This window comes from Mesoplodon mirus (assembly GCF_964341445.2).
Source record: "Mesoplodon mirus genome assembly, chromosome: 8".
Lineage (NCBI taxonomy): Eukaryota > Metazoa > Chordata > Mammalia > Artiodactyla > Ziphiidae > Mesoplodon > Mesoplodon mirus.
The window spans coordinates 43975732-43995714 of record NC_138984.1 but is presented as its reverse complement, the minus strand read 5'-3'; the positions used below and the strand labels follow the sequence as shown (position 1 = coordinate 43995714).

The 19983-nt window shown below is 43.0% G+C and overlaps 1 protein-coding gene across 4 annotated transcripts in view; it reads left to right on the top strand.

The window, feature by feature from the left end:
* MYO1B (myosin IB) overlaps positions 1-19983 on the top strand; it is a 184917-nt gene that overhangs the window by 7969 nt on the left and 156965 nt on the right. Inside the window, exon 1 of one of the 4 annotated variants that reach the window (XM_082630508.1) lies at positions 9565-9651. The exons of the other annotated variants lie outside the window; for them this stretch is intronic. The gene's annotated coding sequence lies outside the window, so the exon portion shown is untranslated. Of the gene's footprint in view, positions 1-9564; positions 9652-19983 lie in introns of those variants that run through there. 4 annotated transcript variants of the gene reach the window in all.

The window sequence follows — 19983 nt, the reverse complement described above, 5'->3', positions numbered from 1 at the left end:
TGATATACCTCTCTGTTGATTTAGGTCTTTTATGTCCTTCAATGAAATTTTATAATTTTATGTGTAAAAACTCTTTCACATCTTCTGTTAGACTTGTGCCATGGTGCTTTATGGTTTTTATGGTCATTGTGAGCGGAATTGTTTAACACATTTCTGATTGGTGTTGCTGGTATACAAGAATGGGATTGATTTTGTATTTGTTTATTGATGGGTTCTTTTTTTTTTTTTTTTTTTTTTTTTTTTTTTTTTTTTTGTGTGGTACACGGGCCTTTCACCGTTGTGGCCTCTCCCGCTGTGGAGCACAGGCCCCGGACGCGCAGGCTCAGCGGCCATGGCTCACGGGCCCAGCCGCTCTGCGACATGTGGGATCTTCCCAGACCGGGGCACAAACCCGTGTCCCCTGCATCAGCAGGCGGACTCTCAATCACTGCGCCACCAGGGAAGCCCCGATGGGTTCTTGATTGATCACATTTCAACTTGTGTTTGCTATAGGAGCCTGGAGTCGGGTGGCATTTCTAATAGAGCATGAAATAACAAACCTGTAATGGAAATGTCATAACTCGCCGTAATTAAAAAATTATATATGATACTTTTAGAAGTAAGGGGAGGGGGTGTTTTTTGTTTCTTTAATGCATTCATGTATTCAGTCATCAAATGTTGGGGTGCCTAGTGTATGCCAGGCACTGTACTAGGCACTGAGTCTTTAATGGTGAGCAGAGCAATTGTGTTTCTGTCTTCATGGAATGTGAGGGGAGAGAGACATTGCAGAAGTGAACATAGATATTTATGACATATTTATGAATTGTGATATTTGCTATGAAGGGAAAGGACAGGATACTGTGAGAATAAGAAAGATGGGGAGGGGAGACTTTGGATTGGGGGTAGAGGGAGAGCCTGTCTGAGGAAACAGGCATTCATGCAGCTGCCTGAAGGGTGAGTTGGTACTGCTGAAGGAAGGGAAGGATGGTAGAGCTTTCCAGGCACTGAAGAACGGGCCCAGAAGCCCTGGGGTGCAGTTCTGCTCTTAATGATAGACTGATGGAAATTTTAGTAATTAATGACTTAAAAAGTGGTACTTCTTAGTAAATCATCGTAATAGTGGTATTTAGTAGTGTTTAAGTATGGTGACATGAAAATGTTTATTTTTGGCCAGTATGTTCCCCTTCCTCCTCAAATGAAACTGCCCAAGTAAAGAGCGTGCTGCCTCTGTGACGGGGCTTGAGTGGGGCTACTGCCCATCCCCCAACCCTCCCTCTACCCCTTGAGAGCTGCCATTGCCCTGAGTACTGGTGGCTGCTGGGCACACCAACGTCCTGTGTTCTGTACTGTTGGACTGGGTCTTGCTCTGAGGTCTGGAGAAGCCCTTTCTCTCCTCCTGGGAGGACTCTTGAGCAGGGCCACCTTTGGCCCTTTCAGTGTCTCTGCCCTCTCTCTCCCCTTTCCCTCTGGCACCTTCTCTAGAGACACACTGAGGGCTCTGATGTGAAAAGGGTGGGGTGGGAGGAGGGGTCTGGTCTGAGTTATGCACACCTCGTTCCACCTAGAATCACTGCGCATCGGTCATCGAGGCTTTGCACCTGGGGCAAGCGCATCAGAGCCTGGTTCTCTTACGTGGCAGTGAGTCCTCGCTTGGTGGGGAGCAGTGTGGTGCAATGGTGATGGGCTGCGCTCTGGGGAGAGTATTGGGTTCGAAACCTGACTCTGTTTAGCAGCCTGTGTCCTTGGCCACATAGCTTAATCTGTCTCTGCCTCCGTTTTCTCACCTGCAGTATTTGGGTAATAGTAGAGCCTTCTTCCTTGGATTGTAATAAGGATTAAATGGGTAAACACACGTATGTCCATAGAATAAATAGTGTCAGGCACAGAGCAAGCGTGCAGTATAAATGTTAGTTGCTACTCCTCAGTCTTTTCTGAAAATGGATTCCTGGAGTTCTTCCTCCTCTTCCCCCACCAGATATTCAGATCTGTTTGATTCCAAGCAGTGCATATAATTTGTGATTTGATACGGGGCTCTAGTTTCTCCTCTGAAAAATATATAGGAAGAAAGATGGCAAAGAAACCAAAATGTTAACAGTGATTGTGTTAGTGTAGTAGATAGGGATGACTTACTTTTACAACCCTCGTTATTTTCTGCATTTTCTGTAATCTGGTTATGTTACCTCTGAACTAATAACAATACAAAAAAATCTTATGAAAAAGCTCAGGCTGCAGTTGCCTAAGCGGTTCACTAAAGTGGAGCCGAAGAGGGTGGCACGCCTGGGGTCTGCCTGCTCTGATTGTATTCGCAGGTGGAGTAGTTTCCCATTCATGCTTATAGTTGCAGGAACGCAACAGTATTTAAAAGTCTTCAGCAGAAGTATCCCAGGAAGTTAGAAGATGGGGATGTGGATCCTTGTGAAACTCTTCTTTCTTTGAATGTTACTTTTTCTGTCATTATTTTCCCTTTTTTGTCTTCTGCTCTGCTCCCTGAGAGTGCCTCTGGCCATCTGTCACTCTGTTTGGTCCGCTCTTACTCCCCTCCCCTTGAAAACCACTCCTTTCAATACCCCATCTTTCTCCTTTACTTGCTTGTCACATGGAAATGATGCACACATTTCTGCAATTCCAAGTAAAGACCAAATTTTATTTCTTATTTTTAATTGTAAAAATAAATGTAACTTTTCACCCTCAAAAATCTACATTAAGTTGCCTTTTGTTTACTCATACCTAGAATTAATTAATTAACTTACTAACTCACTGAAGTCTGGGGGAATCTGTGATTTCCTAAAAGCACCAAGAATCTTGGGGGACTTGGGAGACTAAAAGGAAGGGGAGATTGAGGGGATGCTGAAGTTGAATTTTTTCTCTTATTTTGCTGAGGGTCATCTGTGTGGCTACCATTTAGTTATGTCTCAGAATTTTTAAAGTTTTCCAAACTGAAAGAACCGAATTCTGGAAAATTACCAAAATACATTTTTTAGAAAGAGAACTTTGCCAAATTTGACACATTTCCTTAAAAGCCCATTGATTTCAATTACTTTTTATAAAGTTCAGTGAGCTTTCCAGTTTTCCTTTCATGTGCCTCTTCTTGAATAATTGTGAGTGGAGAAATGGGCTTTCCTGCCAAGTTTGTTTTATCTACAGGAATTTATTTTTAATTAGTGGCTTTCTGTAAGTATCTCAAAATTATACCAACGTGGATTTCAAAGAAAGTATGACAGCATGTTGCTACTCAACGGAATAGCTATTTACTTGAGAAATGTTGCTAATTTCAGTGAGATTTCACAGTTGAATGTAAAATCTAGTAGAGGGGATTTAAATTAAGGGATACCTTCCTATACCTTATTCCATAGTTTGTAGTGTTCTTCATCTCCAACCACAAATGCCTAATTTGAACATAAGTATTTATGTGCATTCTTTCTCTGCTGTAAGGAAGTCTAGTTTAGTTAGGGTAAAATCTGGATTTATAGGATGGGTATAACTAGGATTTAGTATTCACTATTCAAAAGGATTCATCAGCGGAGTACTTTGAATTAGAAGCAGCATGTATACCACTGTTGAGTAAGGTAGCAGTTGTAAAAGGTCTGTATTATCACAGGCCCACTAGGTACAGACGTGATCTTGCATCTTGTCTGTTTCACTTCATATACCCCACCCAGTACACGGAGGAAGAGAAATCTGTTGGGTTTAGCTGACACGTGCGTGCCACAGGTGTTGAGAAATAATGGTAAAACTGTCAGCCCAACCTTAATACTTGCTGTTTGTTGCAGTCGAAAAAAGAAACAGAAAAGTATAGGTAAACTGCTACAGGAAACATGTGCCATTTTACATCCTTCGGGGTGACCTGTTTCGTGTCTCGTGGACTCTGGGATGGAAGAGTTGACAAGTTCTCTCCTTGGATGGGAAAGTGCCCCTTCCTTACCTGGCAGTCAGCGAGCCTGTCAGACCCTGGGTGCAGCGGGGGCTTCCCCTCCTGTGATCCCGCTTCCAGCTTTGCACTTGCCCTCTTGGCAGCAGCTCGCGTGCGGTGATCTTTTCTTACGAGAACAGTTAATGACCATGGCAGATGCTGGGAGCCCACTTCTGCAGTGTGGCAGCTGTTTATGTGTCCAGTTGGACTTCTTGAAAGAATTAATTTTTAGGATCTCACGCTGAGGGCTACACGTATAATAGGATTTAGGGGGGAACGTTATTTTGTGGGAGTTAGTTTTGGATGTTGCAACAGATGTAACATGAAGGTAGCATGGCAGCTGAAGGGAATCCTGTAGTAAAATTCCCATTTATCCTGAAACCAGGCAACTCAGAAAGTCCAAGATTACTAACACTCACTTTTGGATATTTTGTACTGAAAAATCATCTTAAGAACAAACATTACAGGAAGTTTGGAAAGTGGAACTAAAAAAGACTCTCCTTGAGTTAACTAACTCTTAAAATATCAACTATGGTCATTTCTGAGTATTCCTTTCCAAGTTTTCTATGTGTATATTTTAGAATGATTGTAATCATAGAGTTCATATATTTTCTGTACTGCTGCGAGTTTCGAGATACATTTTATAGTTGTGTTATTCCACTGAGTACCGTAATTTCCTGAAACACCTCTTTTTTATTGGGCATTTGGGTTGCTTCCACCACTTTGCTGCTGTAAATAATAATACTGTGATGAACAATATTTTTGTGCATATAACCTTTTCTCTATTTTGGGTTATTTTCTGACAGTAGCTGTTGAGAATGAGCTGATTGAGTCCATGATTGTGGTGACTGTTGTGATGTACCCCTCTTTAAGCAGTGGGGTGGATGTAGTGACTGGATTGGAGGGGGCAGGGGAAGTGGTGGTCTGGGATGACTCCCAAGTTTCTGGTCTGTGTGATGTTGGGTATGGTCGTCACAGACAGGCTGAAGAGGGTGGGTTCCATCTGGGATGTGGGGCCTCCAGGCAGAGAGGGAGGATCAGCAGACGCTGGGGCTCAGGGACAAGCCAGGGCCTGAGGTCTGGATGGAGGGACTACCAGCATCTTGGTGTGGTCGAAGCTGTGGATGTTGTGAGGATCACTTAGAGGGTGGAGGGAGAAGCGGGGAAGGTGGGTGATAGAAGTCTGGGAGACATTATTTTGTAGTGGAGGAAGGAGAAGCCACTAAGGAGAATAAGGAGTGGTGGGGTGGGAAGTGAAGAGCCAGGGAGAAGTGGCCAGAGGGAAGCCAGGGCAGGAGAGAGTTTTAAGGAAGGAGTGCGCGGGCAACAAACAGGTGGTGACATTCTACTAGAAGATGTTTCAGTGGCACATGCCGAGTGAGCTGTGGGTGCTTAGGAAGGGTGGCAACTGTCAAAAGGTAGGCTGTGTCAAAAGCCTAGTGGTGGAGGAAGAGAGAAGTAGCCAGTCTTACCAGGGCTTATAGGACGGTGTATTAGTCTGCGTGGGCTGCCATGACAAAATGCCAAGACTGGGTATCGTAAGCAACAGAAATACATTTGCTCACCATTCTGGAGTCTGGAAGTCCAAGATCAAGGTGTCAGCAGGTTTGGTTTCTTTGAGGCCTCTCTCCTTGGCTTGCAGATGGCCACCTTCTCACTGGGCCTCGTATGCACATCCCTCAGTCTGTGTTGGCTGTGTCCCTGTCTTCTCTTTTTATAAGGACACCAGTCATGTTGAATTAGGGCCCACCCTTATGGCCTCATTTTAACTTAATCACCTCTTTTTTTTTTTTTTGCGGTACACGGGCCTCTCACTGCTGTGGCCTCTTCCGTTGCGGAGCACAGGCTCTGGACATGCAGGCTCAGCGGCCATGGCTCACGGGCCCAGCCGCTCCACGGCATGTGGGATCCTCCCAGACCGGGGCACGAACCCGCGTCCCCTGCATCGGTAGGCGGACTCTCAACCACTGTGCCACCAGGGAAGCCCACGTTAATCACCTCTTTAAAGGCCCTATTTCCAAGTACAGCCCCATTCTGAGGTACTGGGGGTTAGGACTTCAACATATGAATTTGGGGAGGGGGTGACACAGTTCAGCTCCTAACAGATGGATTCTAGGCCTGATGACACGCTTATCCTTTCTCCTTCCTCCGTTCCTCCCCCCAACACCCCCTGCCCCCCCCCCCCACACACACACACTGTTGACCCTCTCCTGCTCCTCATCATACTCTTGTCTCTTGGCTTTGGTGACCCGTGCTGTGGTCTCATCTCCCCCTGGTCCCTTGGTGTCCAGGTTCTGTAGGGTTTGGGCCTTGGCTTTCCTCTCCTGCTAGAATCAAGTTCATTGACTTGTCTTCAACTCCTTCTCAACTATAACTCAGTCTCAGGTAGCAAAGTATTAATTCTCTCAGGTACAAAAGTTGTGTCAGGTTAACCCTGTAGTAAATTTTATTTGATGATAAGACTAAACCATTTTGTAATCTTGTCCTCGTGGCTGCTTATTTCACAGTTTAAAAAAGACAAAACAAAACAGTGGGAACATTGATTTAGGTCAAGGTTCAGTCAAAATTTATATTTGAGTTTATCTCATGTTTTACAAATTAATATTGTTGTTGTTGTTTTATCCCCTTGAGTTTGGTTTTGGATTCCTTTTTTTCCCAAGAGCCTATCTTGGTTAAAATAAGACTGAGTGGGTAGCTATCCCAGTAGTGCCTGGGGGCAGAATTATTTGGGTAGGTATGGTATTACTGCCTTTTTTCCTTCAGATGTGGCTTTTCTTTTTTTCTTTTTTTTGGAATTAAAACTATATAGAAGTTAAGATTATCCTATTTGATGCTGAGGAGGGAGGCTTTACATGCATGGTGTTGATGAGGGAGTTGGGGTCAAATTGTGGGTATATGTTATTTAAACTGTGGTTGGTTGCACTGGGGTTTCTGGTGTACATGTGTTTACATGGTGTTTCTCTCAATATTGAAATATATCAGTATGATTTCTACATAAAAGTTCATATTTTTATTGAAAAGGCTGACTATCAGATTTCTAAAAAGCATATAAATTACGGATAGATTTACTGTTTGGCCACCTAAAATAGCACCCAGATTTTGCTGGGCAACCTTGAGAGGAAGATTTATCTCTGTCGACAGTTTTAAAAGAAGTATATAATTTTAAAGTATGAAACTCAAATTTAGTTTTTAATAGTAACTTATGTGTTGATTCTTTCTATCTTTAAGAGGCAGGTTATTGGAATGAGATGTGACCTTGTACTCTTGACTCTATGTCTGATTGTGGGTTTGAAGTGTTATTTTTGTGCTTTCTTAAATGACTTAGGCACTTCTGACTGTACATTTGGGACAGAATAAATATGGTAGTTGGATATGGTTTTGAAAAACCAACCAGATTTTTAACCTAGTAATATGATAGTACTATTCATTCTTATAATTGTCTAGAGGCTCATGGCTTTAGAAAACTCTGTGAGCTCTTAGGGACCTCCAGATTTGCTGGATTAGTGGGTGTTCTTTTCCTTTGTCAAATATATCGACTGATGCCCATGACACAGTAAATGCCCAAAGTCAGAGGGTCACCCTGTAGTGTGCTCTTGAGTTTTTGTTCCTACCAGTCTATGCTTATGTGGACTCAACTGTGTTTATTCCCAAGCCTTGTTTATGCCAATTGTACTTATTATTAGATTTAATATAATGATTTAAAATATATGTGCAAAAAGAATTGTTTCTATGAAAATTCATTTGAGTGTTTTGTAAACCACCTAATAAGTTTCTAAAAATGATGACAGCTGATTTAGGAGTAACTGAAATAACTAAAGGATTTGGAGGATCATAAAATAAAAGTATTCCCACTAATATTGTTAGTCATTCAGGATAGTTAGATTAATTTGTGATTATGTAAAACCTGGGAATCTTAGTGACTCAAACGATAATGCACACTCACACTGGGTGGCCATTGTAGGTCAGGTGGGGGTCTGCCCCATGTTGCCCTCGTCCTCACTCCAGCACATAGTCTGATGGAGCTGTGCCCTCTGGAACATTGCTGATCCCTGTGGCAGAGGGAAGGGTGGACCTTTATGGCCATACGCCTGAATTCAGCAATTCAGGGATAGATGGTCTTCCCACAGAGGGATTATCGAGCATTTGTCAGGATAGTGCAGTCCACCCCACACTGCGTCCCAGGTGTCTTTACAGCCTCACTCTTCTTTAAAGAAATTAGACTTGGAGGATGAGGCCATGAGGATGTTTTACAAGAGACCACTGGGTACTACAGTCAGTGGACATACACTCAAAAGGCCTCAGCACTACAGAAAAAGATTGGAAAATAAATATATATTTTTATAGGATTTATTTAAAATAATAGGTTTAGGTATGTATCATTTACTTATGACTTCCAACGTTAACTGACCTTTAAAAAAAAACAAGCAGCCAAACTGTCAGTCATTAGGCATTTGGATGAGAGAGGCTCTACATGAGTCTTAAATCCTCCTCTCTCTCTTGCGCCCTCCATCAAATTCGTTTCCCACCTTTTGTGATAGATTTGTCTGTTAGTTCTCTTGCACTTATCCTCATTTCATTTCTATTAGTTCTACCCTCGTTCTTATTCCTGAACTTCTAGATCCGTGCCCCAACTGAATTCCCTACTGCTAGCTTGTACAGTGCATTTATGCAAATAGAAAAAGGTGTCCTTTAGGGCAAACACAGTCCCTCGGGAGCTTGACTTGATGTCAGTCCCCATATTCCCTCTTGGCTGGCCCATTTTTATGCAGTGCACAAACTGAACAACTGTGCAGAGCAATCCTACTCCCTGCTTCTAGTCACTCTCCCAACTAATTCAGACTATTCCCTGATCAAATCTCCTTAAAATTTTTGTTGTCCCTATGCCAGCTCAAAAATTTTTGATGACTCCCAATCATCTATAATGGCTGTCCTCAACTTTATTTTCCATCAGACCATCACCAGTGACTGGATCACACTTGTTGCCTTCTGGATGCACTGATGTCAGTAATGACAGCAGTGTAGACATATGAGGCAGGCTGTGTGATGCTTCCCTCTCCTCTCCCACCCATTCCCACCCCCTCAGCCCGCACTCTCAGACTTGCCTCAGCTTACCTTTCCTTCCAGCTTCATGGCCCAGCAGGGCACGACACCAGCTGTCTTCTGCTGCCATTCTGTCTAGACACCATCTTCTGAATATGTCTTGTACCTCTTGCTTTCAAGTTCTTTTCCGCTTAATCACATCCTACTCATCCTGAAAAAGGACCCTCAAGGTCAAGTTTCACCTCTTCAGCCATCCTTCTCTAATCCTCCAAGACCATGATAATAGTTCACCTCTAAACATAGATGGTAGGCTCTATCTTCTTCTTTTTGTGGTGAATCATCTGCCCTATGTGAGCACTTGTTTTATCAGTTATATTGCTCTTAAGAATTTTTTTCCCCAACTAGCTTGCTAATGACTGGGGAGCAGTTGATGTGTCTCTAATTCTTTCTTCTCCCAGTGCCTATGCATCCTAGGTGCATAGGTCAGAGCAGTAGGCTGTGCCTGGTTAATCATATAATTCAGTTCTGGATGGAAGCTGACGCTGCTTCTTCCTACCCACAGGATATTGACCTACTTTTCCCTCCTTATCTGTTTGCAAAATATTTGTTGAACATGGTGTGTTCTCCCAGTCACAACGAATGTTTGTCTCTCCCTTTCATATGTACTAAATGCTAAAGTGCTAGTTAAATCAGTGGAAAAAAACAATGGAGAAGAAAAGTTGGTAAGTAGTTTTAATTTCTAAACCTTATAATTATGTCATTTAAAGAGAATGCTCTGTAGTTTTTATTATCTATCTACCTACCTACCTATTGAGAGACATGATTAAGGGTAGAGTGTAAATTTTAAGTTTTTAGGCCTTTTGATTTGATGCTTTACAATATAACAATGTGGTATTTTGAAAATCTTTTTTTCATAAATTACTTGTAGAAGGAAATGAACTTTTCTTAATCAGCCATATACAATGTAGTTCACTATTAAATATTTATTTCTTACCTAAACTTCCGTTGGGAAAAATTTATTGTATGGTTCTATACTTGGTCAATCTGGTTAACAATTGATTTTTGTATAGCTTTACAGGTTAAGTGCGTGCTCTATTCCAGGAAAAAATATGTGTGTATGTGTTGGGGGGCATTTGTATGTATGTATCCTTATGTAAATATATGAAATAATTGCTGCATCCTACAGAACTTTTGGAAATTAACAGAACTATTATTAAAATTTAGTTAACATTTATCCATTTAAATTTAGTAAACATAGATTTTGTTAAACATTTTAATTTGTGACTTAAAAAGGGTTATTTAGTTATGGCATGTCTTGTAAGTTGCTTTGCTGAATTGAGTATTTTTTTAGTTCTTCATAAGTACTTTAGAATGTGTTTAGAGATATGGAAAAATTATGGTGCTTTAAATTCCAAATGAGAAAAACTAGAAAAAAATTAACCGAGAAAATACTTCCAAATTCGAATCTGATTGCTGATTTTAATCAACTTAGGTGAAGTAACCCACTGCAATTTAGCTATTTTTTCTAAAAATTCTTTTTCAGTGACAAAGTTGTTTTGCTTTCTCAATTTACATTATCAGTGTCATTTTGGTAACATCTGAGCTATTTTTGTTTGATCGATTCTGAACTAATAAACATTCATGAAGCCCTAACGTAAATATATAAATATCTCTCTCTTTGATTACGTAGTGTATTAGACTTTATTTTAGTGGATAACTGCTTGAGGAAGCTTCTGAATTTTTATTATTCCAAAAATACTTTTTCTTACCCACAAGCACAGAGGCATTACTGAAGATGTACTGTTGAGTGATGCACATTTTTCTTTTACTATATAGGTTTCTTTTTTAAAATTTTTATTGGAGTATAGTTGATTTTATATAGGTTTTTAAATTTGTAATTTTAGATCCCTTTTTGCTTTCTTAACTAGATGTATTTGTTAAAAAAGCCCGTGCTATTTTGCAGCTAACCATGTAGTTGTAAACATAGAGAGAACACATTCACGTGTACCTTGATGCCTTTGCTGATGGTGATGCTGTTGATTTTGTGCATTTCCTTCTGTGCTGTGTATGGTTAGACCCTTAATACATTTTTTTTGCTGGTGAGGTCAGAATAAAGAGAGCTGCTTTCCTTTACCTCTGTGTAGATGTCACTGGGAAAGTTTCTTGTGGACTGGCATTTTTGGTTTTTAACATTCTTTGTGACCAGACCCAGGATGCTTGCGCACCCCAAAATGAAGGAAGTCAGTCTTTCCAGAGTTGAGGTTTTTTTGGTTGAATCAGTAATGATGGAAGCTGGGACAGGATCTTAGGAGATGATGTATTCGACCCCTTTGTGGGGAAACTGAGGCTCAGAATTGACAGTGTGCCTAGGATCACACTGTGTGCTAGCTGCAGAGCTGAGTCTGCAACATGGAACTTGTGGGGTTTTTTCTGGAGCCACTGTGGTGGTCATTCCAACCTCTGGTCTGTTGCAAAATGCAACAGCTGACATTTCCCGGAGAGATAACTTGCTTCCTTACCCCAAAGAGTACACTAAATTCAATACCTTTCCCTCCATTGTCACTGAAAAGAGCCTGAATGACTGAAAGGTGCCTTTTTAAAAGAAGGTAGTTTTGCTCTGGTGTACCCCAGGCTATTTTATGTGAGAGTCTTTGTTCAGCCAAATGTCTTCAAAAATTGATTTATAGGGACCCCCCAAACTGATGGCTACTTGGGTGGCTCCTAGGTGCAATTCACCATACTTTGAATTATAAGGGAACATGTTGAGTGCTTGGATGGTCTGATCAAGTATGAAGAGAGCAGAAAGAATCACTCTACAAGCGATGTAAGCAGGGGGAGGGGGCAAGGACAGGAGGACTTGGGTGAGCATATTAGCATGTGGGACTAGACTGGGACCCTCTGATTAACAAACCAATTCATTTGGAAGGAAACTTGGTTTTCCCCAAGTGACTGTATTCTATTTAACGACCACTGGTCGTATTTGGGATCCGCACACCGGCCAGGAAGCAGTCAGCTGTCAGGTGTGCCAGTTACATGTGAGCTGTTTTACGTTCACCTAGGGACTCCAGGGTGTCAGGTTTGCCAAACTAAACACGTTGGACTTCTTGGAATATTTTTTAATCCGCATGAGGGAACAAATTGAGAGGACTATGGGTTATAATTAGCACATCCCAGGGCAGCTGAGTTTGTGTTTCCGGCTATAACAGTGGTGTATAGTTTTTGGCTACTTTGTCCCACAGGAACTCATAGGCCTTTTCAGACGTTAGCTCATGAGCTCTCGTAACATCCAGTATAGGACAGCATGACCATAGGTTCCCCCTAAAGCCAGGATGGCTTGCCCTACATTCTTGACCTTCTAGGATTTCGGCTGGTGAGGGTACCATGCTGGGGGAGGGGGTGGAGAGGGAGGGCTGGGGGTGGCTTTCAGACCCAGCCTTGGGGGTGGGTGTCATTCTCTGAAGTCGCCCTGCCCTTCAGCGGTTGTTCCTGCCATGACTCTGCAGAGCTTCCTCCAGGAAGTGACGGTGGGGACAGTGATGTTGGCCGCATTCCTCCTCAGGGTACTGAACTCCATGGGGTGCCTATTTTAAATGAGGCAGTGCCTGAGGTTATTTGCATGGGCACACCTGCCAGAAGACAGCAGGGAAGAGTAGGGGAGCTCTTCAGGATCAGGAGAAATGGGCATTGCGAAGGGGGGGAACTAGCATCTGGTGAGAGCCTCTCGGGAGTCAGGCTTTGCTTTCTCAAAAGAGAAAGTGGGGCTTCCCTGGTGGCGCAGTGGTTGAGAGTCCGCCTGCCGATGCAGGGGACACGGGTTCGTGCCCCGGTCTGGGAAGATCCCACATGCCGCGGAGCGGCTGGACCCGTGAGCCATGGCCGCTGAGCCTGCGCGTCTGGAGCCTGTGCTCCGCAACGGGAGAGGCCACAGCAGTGAGAGGCCCGCGTACCGAGGGGGAAAAAAAAAAAAAGAAGAGAAAGTGGACTGGATGTTGTCATCCCTGAATTTTTAGATCAGAAACTTGAATTCCATAGATGAATTCCCTTGGATTCGAGCTTGGGTCAGTGATTCAAAGTCTGTGCTGTTCCATGTTGGTGTGGATCAAAAGGGAATTCGCAGTCCTGGAAAACTCTTGCTACTAAACTTGTAGAAAGTTACTCTTTCCCAAGTAAAGCTTCTCTTTAAAAACTGTGGAATATTCTGACCTTTGGTGACTTAGGAATTAGATTGAAGGGTGTGTGTAATATTAATATAATAAGTGTGAAAGCCTGCTCTCAGGATAGGAAAGCTTCCTCACCCTGGCTCTTCCAGAAACCAGATGTGCAACATCTGCTGGGTCCATTTCTGTCTCTTAAAAGAAGGTTTTGCCTGGGATGCTAAGAAATTTTGCTCATACATCAGAAGAGATAGTTTGTAGTAATCCAAAACCTTCAGTGTTGTCATGGCAGCCAGTTATTTTTGACTCAAAAATCTTTCCAATTAGTCTAGATAATACATTTTTCATTTCCACTGTTAGAAAAAAACTTCTTTTTAACCTGTCACTTTATGAACTGTAAAGTTCTATCTAGATGCTATCTTTCAAATCCTTAATAACTGGACTGTGCCCGGGGTTGAGGGTAGCCCAGCTCCTGGTTGATGGCTTTGGTTGATATGGCTAGCCTTTCTCTACCCAGACAGAAACAAACCTTGACCCTGACACTGAGTGGTCCTGGCCCGTCTCTGCCTATTCAGAGGAACCCTCTGGGGTGTGAACTCTTAGGTACCCAGAATGTTGCATTAATTGCCTTTCCCATTCACAGAACTTTTTAAGATTTGAGTCTGGCTTTATGGCTTATGGGCTTCCATATGCTTTTAGCTGTTTATTTTCATTCCCAGTTCAAATCTATTCCATTTTATCATTACCTGATAATTTAATGTCCTTTGTGTTACCCATAGTTTGAACTTAAGACAATAGTTAGTGTATGGAAACTGCCCAGTAGTTGGGCCTGTTTTCCCCTAAATCCAAGATTGTAACAAAAGCCCTCTTACTAGCAGTCTATTATATATTCTTAACAAAAAGCTTTAGAGAAAAGTGGGTAAAACCTCAGTATGCAGTGGTTTTAACAGTGGAATACAGGATTGGAAAATCAGATAACTATGTGAAGTAAATGCCATGAATCGATATACCCTATATCTAAGGTTCTCTGAGGAAATGTGTTGATAGGAGTGAGAATTGGCATCCCCTATGCCTTTTCGCAAAAGCATGTCACGGCCCACTTTCTCAATCTCTGGGGAGCCCTGCAAAGCACCCCGAGTGGTTCTGTGTGGCCCCCTAACCCCTTCTCCTTTGAGAACCATGCTGCTTGAGTAAACTGGCCTAAAGAATGCAATTTTCATCCCGCTTGCCCTTAGCTTCGTAAATACTGAGAAAGTGTCTTGCCGTCCGGTTTCTAACCCGAGTCTCTCATGATCTTTCCTGTTCTTGGTGAACCATGCGAGGCTGTCTGACGGGAAGGGGAGAGATGATGGAAACAGCCCTGGAAGGAAGAGCGTGCGGTGTCCCTCTCACATGCATCATCTACCTGCTCCGCACCCCAGTGCCCTGTGGGGTCTGGGGTCTTCGCACGTGGGGAGCTCAGGCCTTCTCCAGGGGCCGGGGGAGACCAGCAAGCTAACAGCTGTGCGGGAGGAGTAGGGCTTGCTCAGAGCATGCTGCCTATGGGGCAGTGTTGCTGACACTGGTTGAAGTCTGGGGATTTATTTAAGACAAGCAGCTCAGCTGAACCACTGTCAGGATCTAAAGCAGCTTTTCTGTCTGTCCCAGGTGGTCCTCCTTGTGGGGTTTGCCTTAGGGGGCGGGGGAACTTGGTTGGGGAGAGATGAGATGGAGGAGGACGGCTGGAGTCCGGCTGTGGAGTCATGTCATCTCTGATGAGGAATTTTTTTTATTGAGGTAAAACATATATAATGTAACATTGACCGTTTTAACCTTTTTAAGCGTGCAGTTCAGTGGCATTAAGTCCATTCACATTATTGTGCAACCACGTACCTGTTAAACAGCAACCTCCCGTTCCCTCCTCCCTCAGCCCCTGGTAACCACCATCCTAGTTTCTGTCTTCATGAATGTGACTGCTCTAGGACCTCATATAAGTGGAGTCATACAGTACTTGTCGTTTTGTGACTGGCTTCAGTTAGCATTATGTCCTTAAGTTTCATCTGTGCTGTAGCATGCGTCAGAATTTGCTTCTTTTCTTAAGGCTGAATAATATTCTGTTGTATATATATATGTCACATTTTGTTTTGCGAATAATGCTGCTTTGAATGTGGGCGTTTGAGTCTCTCCTTTCATACCCTACAGTAGAATTGCTGGGTCGTATGGCAGTTCTCTGTTTCATCTTTTTTAAGCATCTGCTAAGGCCTTTGAATATTAGCTTAAAGACACTGGAGAGTTATTGAAGGATTTAAAGCAGGACTTACCTGATCAGACTGTGACTTAGAAAGGCAACTTCGGTGGCGTGGCCCATGGATGGGGGAAGGAGAGGGCTGGCAGAGGCTGTCGGGGAGACCACTTAGGAGGCTGTTGCCTTCAGCGTGAGAAATGATGAAGGCTGAGCTGGGGCAGTCACAGTGGGGAAGGGCGGGGAAGGGATGGAGTGGGAGTGATTAAGCTGATAGAATCAAGGAGATAGGTTGGCTGTGAGGGAAGGAAGAGACAGGGAGAGGCCAAGGATGAGAAACTGAATCAGCTGTGACTGTGGAATTTAGGGGGAGTGGAAGGGTTTTGTTTTGCTTTTGTTTTCTTGTATTTTGGTGTGTGATGATACAAGAGACAAATTTTGGATGTATTGTGTACATCTTTGTGTACTGAGATGTTAGACACAGCCAAGTGGTAGAGATGATTGGTGGGCAGGCTGTTGATAATATGGGTTGGTAATTTGGGGGAGGGGGAGAAGGTAAAGAACAAAGGGGCAGATGGCCATGCAATTTGGCTGAATTTAAAATTGTTGGGGATATTATAGGTGTAGCTCCACAGTTTCATAGCTCCTATGGATCTATTTCACATTCCTACCTGAGGCAGAAATATTTATATATATCAAAATTTGTAACACCAGAAATGATGGCCAATTCATTGGTTATAAAAATCAGGTTTTGGGACTTCGCTGGTGGCACAGTGGTTAAGAATCCGCCTGCCAATCCAGGGGACACAGGTTCGATCCCTGGTACTGGAAGATCCCATGTGCCTGCGGAACAACTAAGCCCATGCACCACAAATACTGAGCCTGCGCTCTAGAGCCTGTGAGCCACAACTACCGAGCCCGTGTGCCACAACTACTGAAGCTCGCACACCTAGAGCCTGTGCTCCGCAACAAGAGAAGCCACCGCAATGAGAAGCTCGCGCACCGCAATGAAGAGTAGCCTCTGCTCGCCGCGACTAGAGAAAGCCCGTGTGCAGCAACGAAGACCCAACACAGCCAAAAATAAATAAATTAATTAAAAAAAAATCTGGTTTTGTAAGGATTCTAATGAATCCAAAAGAATTTAAACTAAAGCATGAGAGTGTTGGATTTGCCTTATATTCTTTTTGCTCATCTACATTTTCTGATTTTTTTTCCTATAGTGAACATGTATTGCTCTTTTTTTTTAAAATTTTATTTATTTATTTATTTTTGGCTGTGTTGGGCCTTCATTTCTGTGCATGGGCTTTCTCTAGTTGCAGTGAGTGGGGGCCACTCTTCTTCGCGGTGCACGGGCCTCTCACTCTCCCGGCCTCTCTTGTTGTGGAGCACAAGTTCCAGACGCGCAGGCTCCGTAGTTGTGGCTCACAGGCCTAGTTGCTCTGCGGCATGTGGGATCCTCCCAGACCAGGGCTCGAACCCGTGCCCCCTGCATTGGCAGGCGGACTCTCAGCCACTGCGCCACCAGGGAAGCCCTGCTCTTAATCATTAAAAGGCTCATTTGAAGTTTCAGAAGTGGCCTATTTTCTTGTCTTGACCCTCTTACTGGACTGTGAGCTCCTGGGGGTGTATAAGAGGAGGAAGTACCATGATTATTCACAGTGTGTCCCTAGCACTTAACACAATGCCAGGGACCAACAGGGCTCAATACTGTAAATGGTGGTTGAACTGAATTGAATGGAAATTTAATCAAACTTTTCCCAGAGATGAGATGCCATGCTATTCTGAAAGATCTGGAAATTCCAGTGTTTCTCAGTCACTTAGCCCATTACATTAGGTACGGAACCACGTCCTATAGACTTGGTCCCTCTTTTGCCTTTGTTTTGCCATCAGGATTTGCTGAGTCTTATTTTGTTCATGAAGTCTTGCCACATTGGCCTTGTTTTCTCACTTACATGTGTTTCTCATGTTATTCTTAAAAGCATTAGCAATGTCTTTGGGAGCCAAATAGCTCAATTCTGTTTCCTGTCCTTTGTTGATAGTAATATGTTTTTAGAGGAATGGATCAAAGTGGCTTGAAGCCGCAGTCATTATTTTGCCTTCTGGTCTGCTTTGACAGAACCAAGCGACCAAGGATGGCAGCTGTGAGAATGTGCCTTATTGAATGAATCAGTTGTCAACTGTAAATTTGCATACTTGTTCTCCTTTTGTATTTCTGTGAATGCCTGCCATATGCCAGAGGCTGTGCACTGTGCCTTTGGGGAGAGAAAGATGAATAAGGGTGACTCTTGACACCAAGGAGCTGATTCTCCAGAAAAGGGTCTGGGATGCATACATGACCACCCTACAAGCAGGTTAACGAGGGGAACTCGAGTCAAATAAGAACAATTGTTACTATGCTAAGAAGACGCCCTGAAGGTGCTGCCTCTGATGTGTATTATTAATGACATTATAATGGACGTGGTTCAACCGTCCCCATTTACAATTACCAAAGCAGTAGATAATCTGCTTTCATTAAGTTTTCCTGCAAGTGGCTTTTATGGCTTTGCTTTAAAATTTCCTTCAAATTTATTTATTTAATTTATTATTATTTAATTAATTAATTAATTAATTTTTTTGGTGGCACTGTGAGGCTTGTGGGATCTTAGTTCCCTGACCAGGGATTGAACCCAGACCCACTGCAGTGAAAGCACCGAGTTCTAACCACTGGACCTCCAGGGAATTCCCATTATTTATTATTTTTTTAAAATTGAAGTATAGTTGATTTACAATGTTGTGTTAGTTTCTGGTCTACAACAAAGTGATTCAGTTTTTTATATATATATATTCTTTTTCATATTCTTTTCCATTACGGTTTATTACAGGATATTGAATATAGTTTCCTGTGCTATACAGTAAGACCTTGTTGTTTATCTTTTTTTTTTTAATGTTGAGCCTTCTTTTTAAAATTTATTTATTTTTATTTTTGGCTGTGTTGGGTCTTCGTTTCTGTGCAAGGGCTTTCTCCAGTTGCGGCAAGCGGGGGCCCCTCTTCACCACTGTGCGTGGGCCTCTCACCGTCGTGGCCTCTCGTTGCGGAGCACAGGCTCCAGACGTGCAGGCTCAGTAGTTGTGGCTCACAGGCCCAGCCGCTCCGCGGCATGTGGGATCCTCCCAGACCAGGGCTCAAACCCTTGTCCCCTGCATTAGCAGGCAGACTCTCAACCACTGCGCCACCAGGGAAGCCCTTGTTTATCTTTTTTATGTAATAGTAGTTTGTAGCCCAAAGTTTCTTCAAATTTAAAATCGTGTTCATGACTTAATATTAATCCCTGTTAACCATTGCACCCTAAGCTCTGATTTGTGAGTGTTCTTTCAAATTCTATAGTAAAACTCTTTCAACTTAAAAATACACATCAGTTCTCATCTGTGGCGCTCCGAGACCTTCGAATAACATGGGAGACCACCAGATGCTATATTTCAACTTAAACTGCATCTCTTCTTAGTCATTATTAAATTATCAGTTACTTTGCAACAGCTTTTCAGTGTTGCTGCTTTGATATCAATAGTAGAATGGCCATGGCCTTCGTAAGGATGTGCCATGAAGTTTGGCCATGTCTCTGTAGGGCTGTTGGCTTGGGGAATGCTGGTCTTGACGTTCTGAGCATAGATGACGTTAACATGGTAGGTGGCTGGTCATTTAAGGTTGGGACTGAATAGACTACTCATATTTAAATGTTAGGTTACAGATGGCATTTTAAGATGCTCTAGGATGTTTATGTTTCATTCTCTTTCGGATTTTGAGGAATTTTTGAAATGATGCTTTCAATACTTTAAGTGGTATTTTTATACTGCAAAAGCTGCAAGTAAGTGAATTGGTGTACACTGAAATATAGGTAGTAATTCTGGAAGTTTTTGAGATGGGAGAGTAGGTGGGGGAAGGAATGGTTGTGATCATATATTTTGTTTTTCTTGGATGGACAAACAGATGGAAGGAGCTGGGGCCGCCGTGGAGTCACCGGGTATCAGTTGGTGTGCTTGGTGGTTGGGCCAAATCAGCACTCTTAGGTAGAGGCCCTACTTCCAGGCTCCTCCGTGGTTCCTCGGAGGGCTCCGCCAGTCATTGTATTTTGTAGATGACTTTCACCAAGGTTGGAAGAAAAAGATTAGGCACCTGTAATATTGAAGATGTAACCGTGGTTTAATATTATATGTTGGGCACAGTACTTAGTGTTCATGTCCATTAGGGATCTTGGTTGCTTGCAATGCAGAAACGATGTAGAGACTCACAGAACTGCAGAGAGGTTGGAGAACCAGGAAGGCTATGGGCTTAGAAGCTAGGCAGGAACTTAAGAGAGACTGGAGGGCTGGGCAGCAGGATCCATAGCAGAAACCATGGCACAGGAACCACCTGGATGCTGCTGTTGCTGCAGCGAATAATGAGTGTAACCACCAGCTGTCATCGTGACCCGGGACTCCAAGTCACAGGAGGATGTCATTGGCTGTGTATAAGACATGTTCCTTGGGGTAGAGAGAGAGCAGATCTGTCTCCTTTGAATTCTGTAATGGGAACTGGGTATTGCTTCTCACTAGATTACTTGTTGCAGGGTAACTGGGCCCCCTGAAAGGGAGATTAGGTGCAAATAGGAATAGGATTGTATACTGGACGGTGTCCCCTTTAAAATAAAAGAAAAATGTTTACT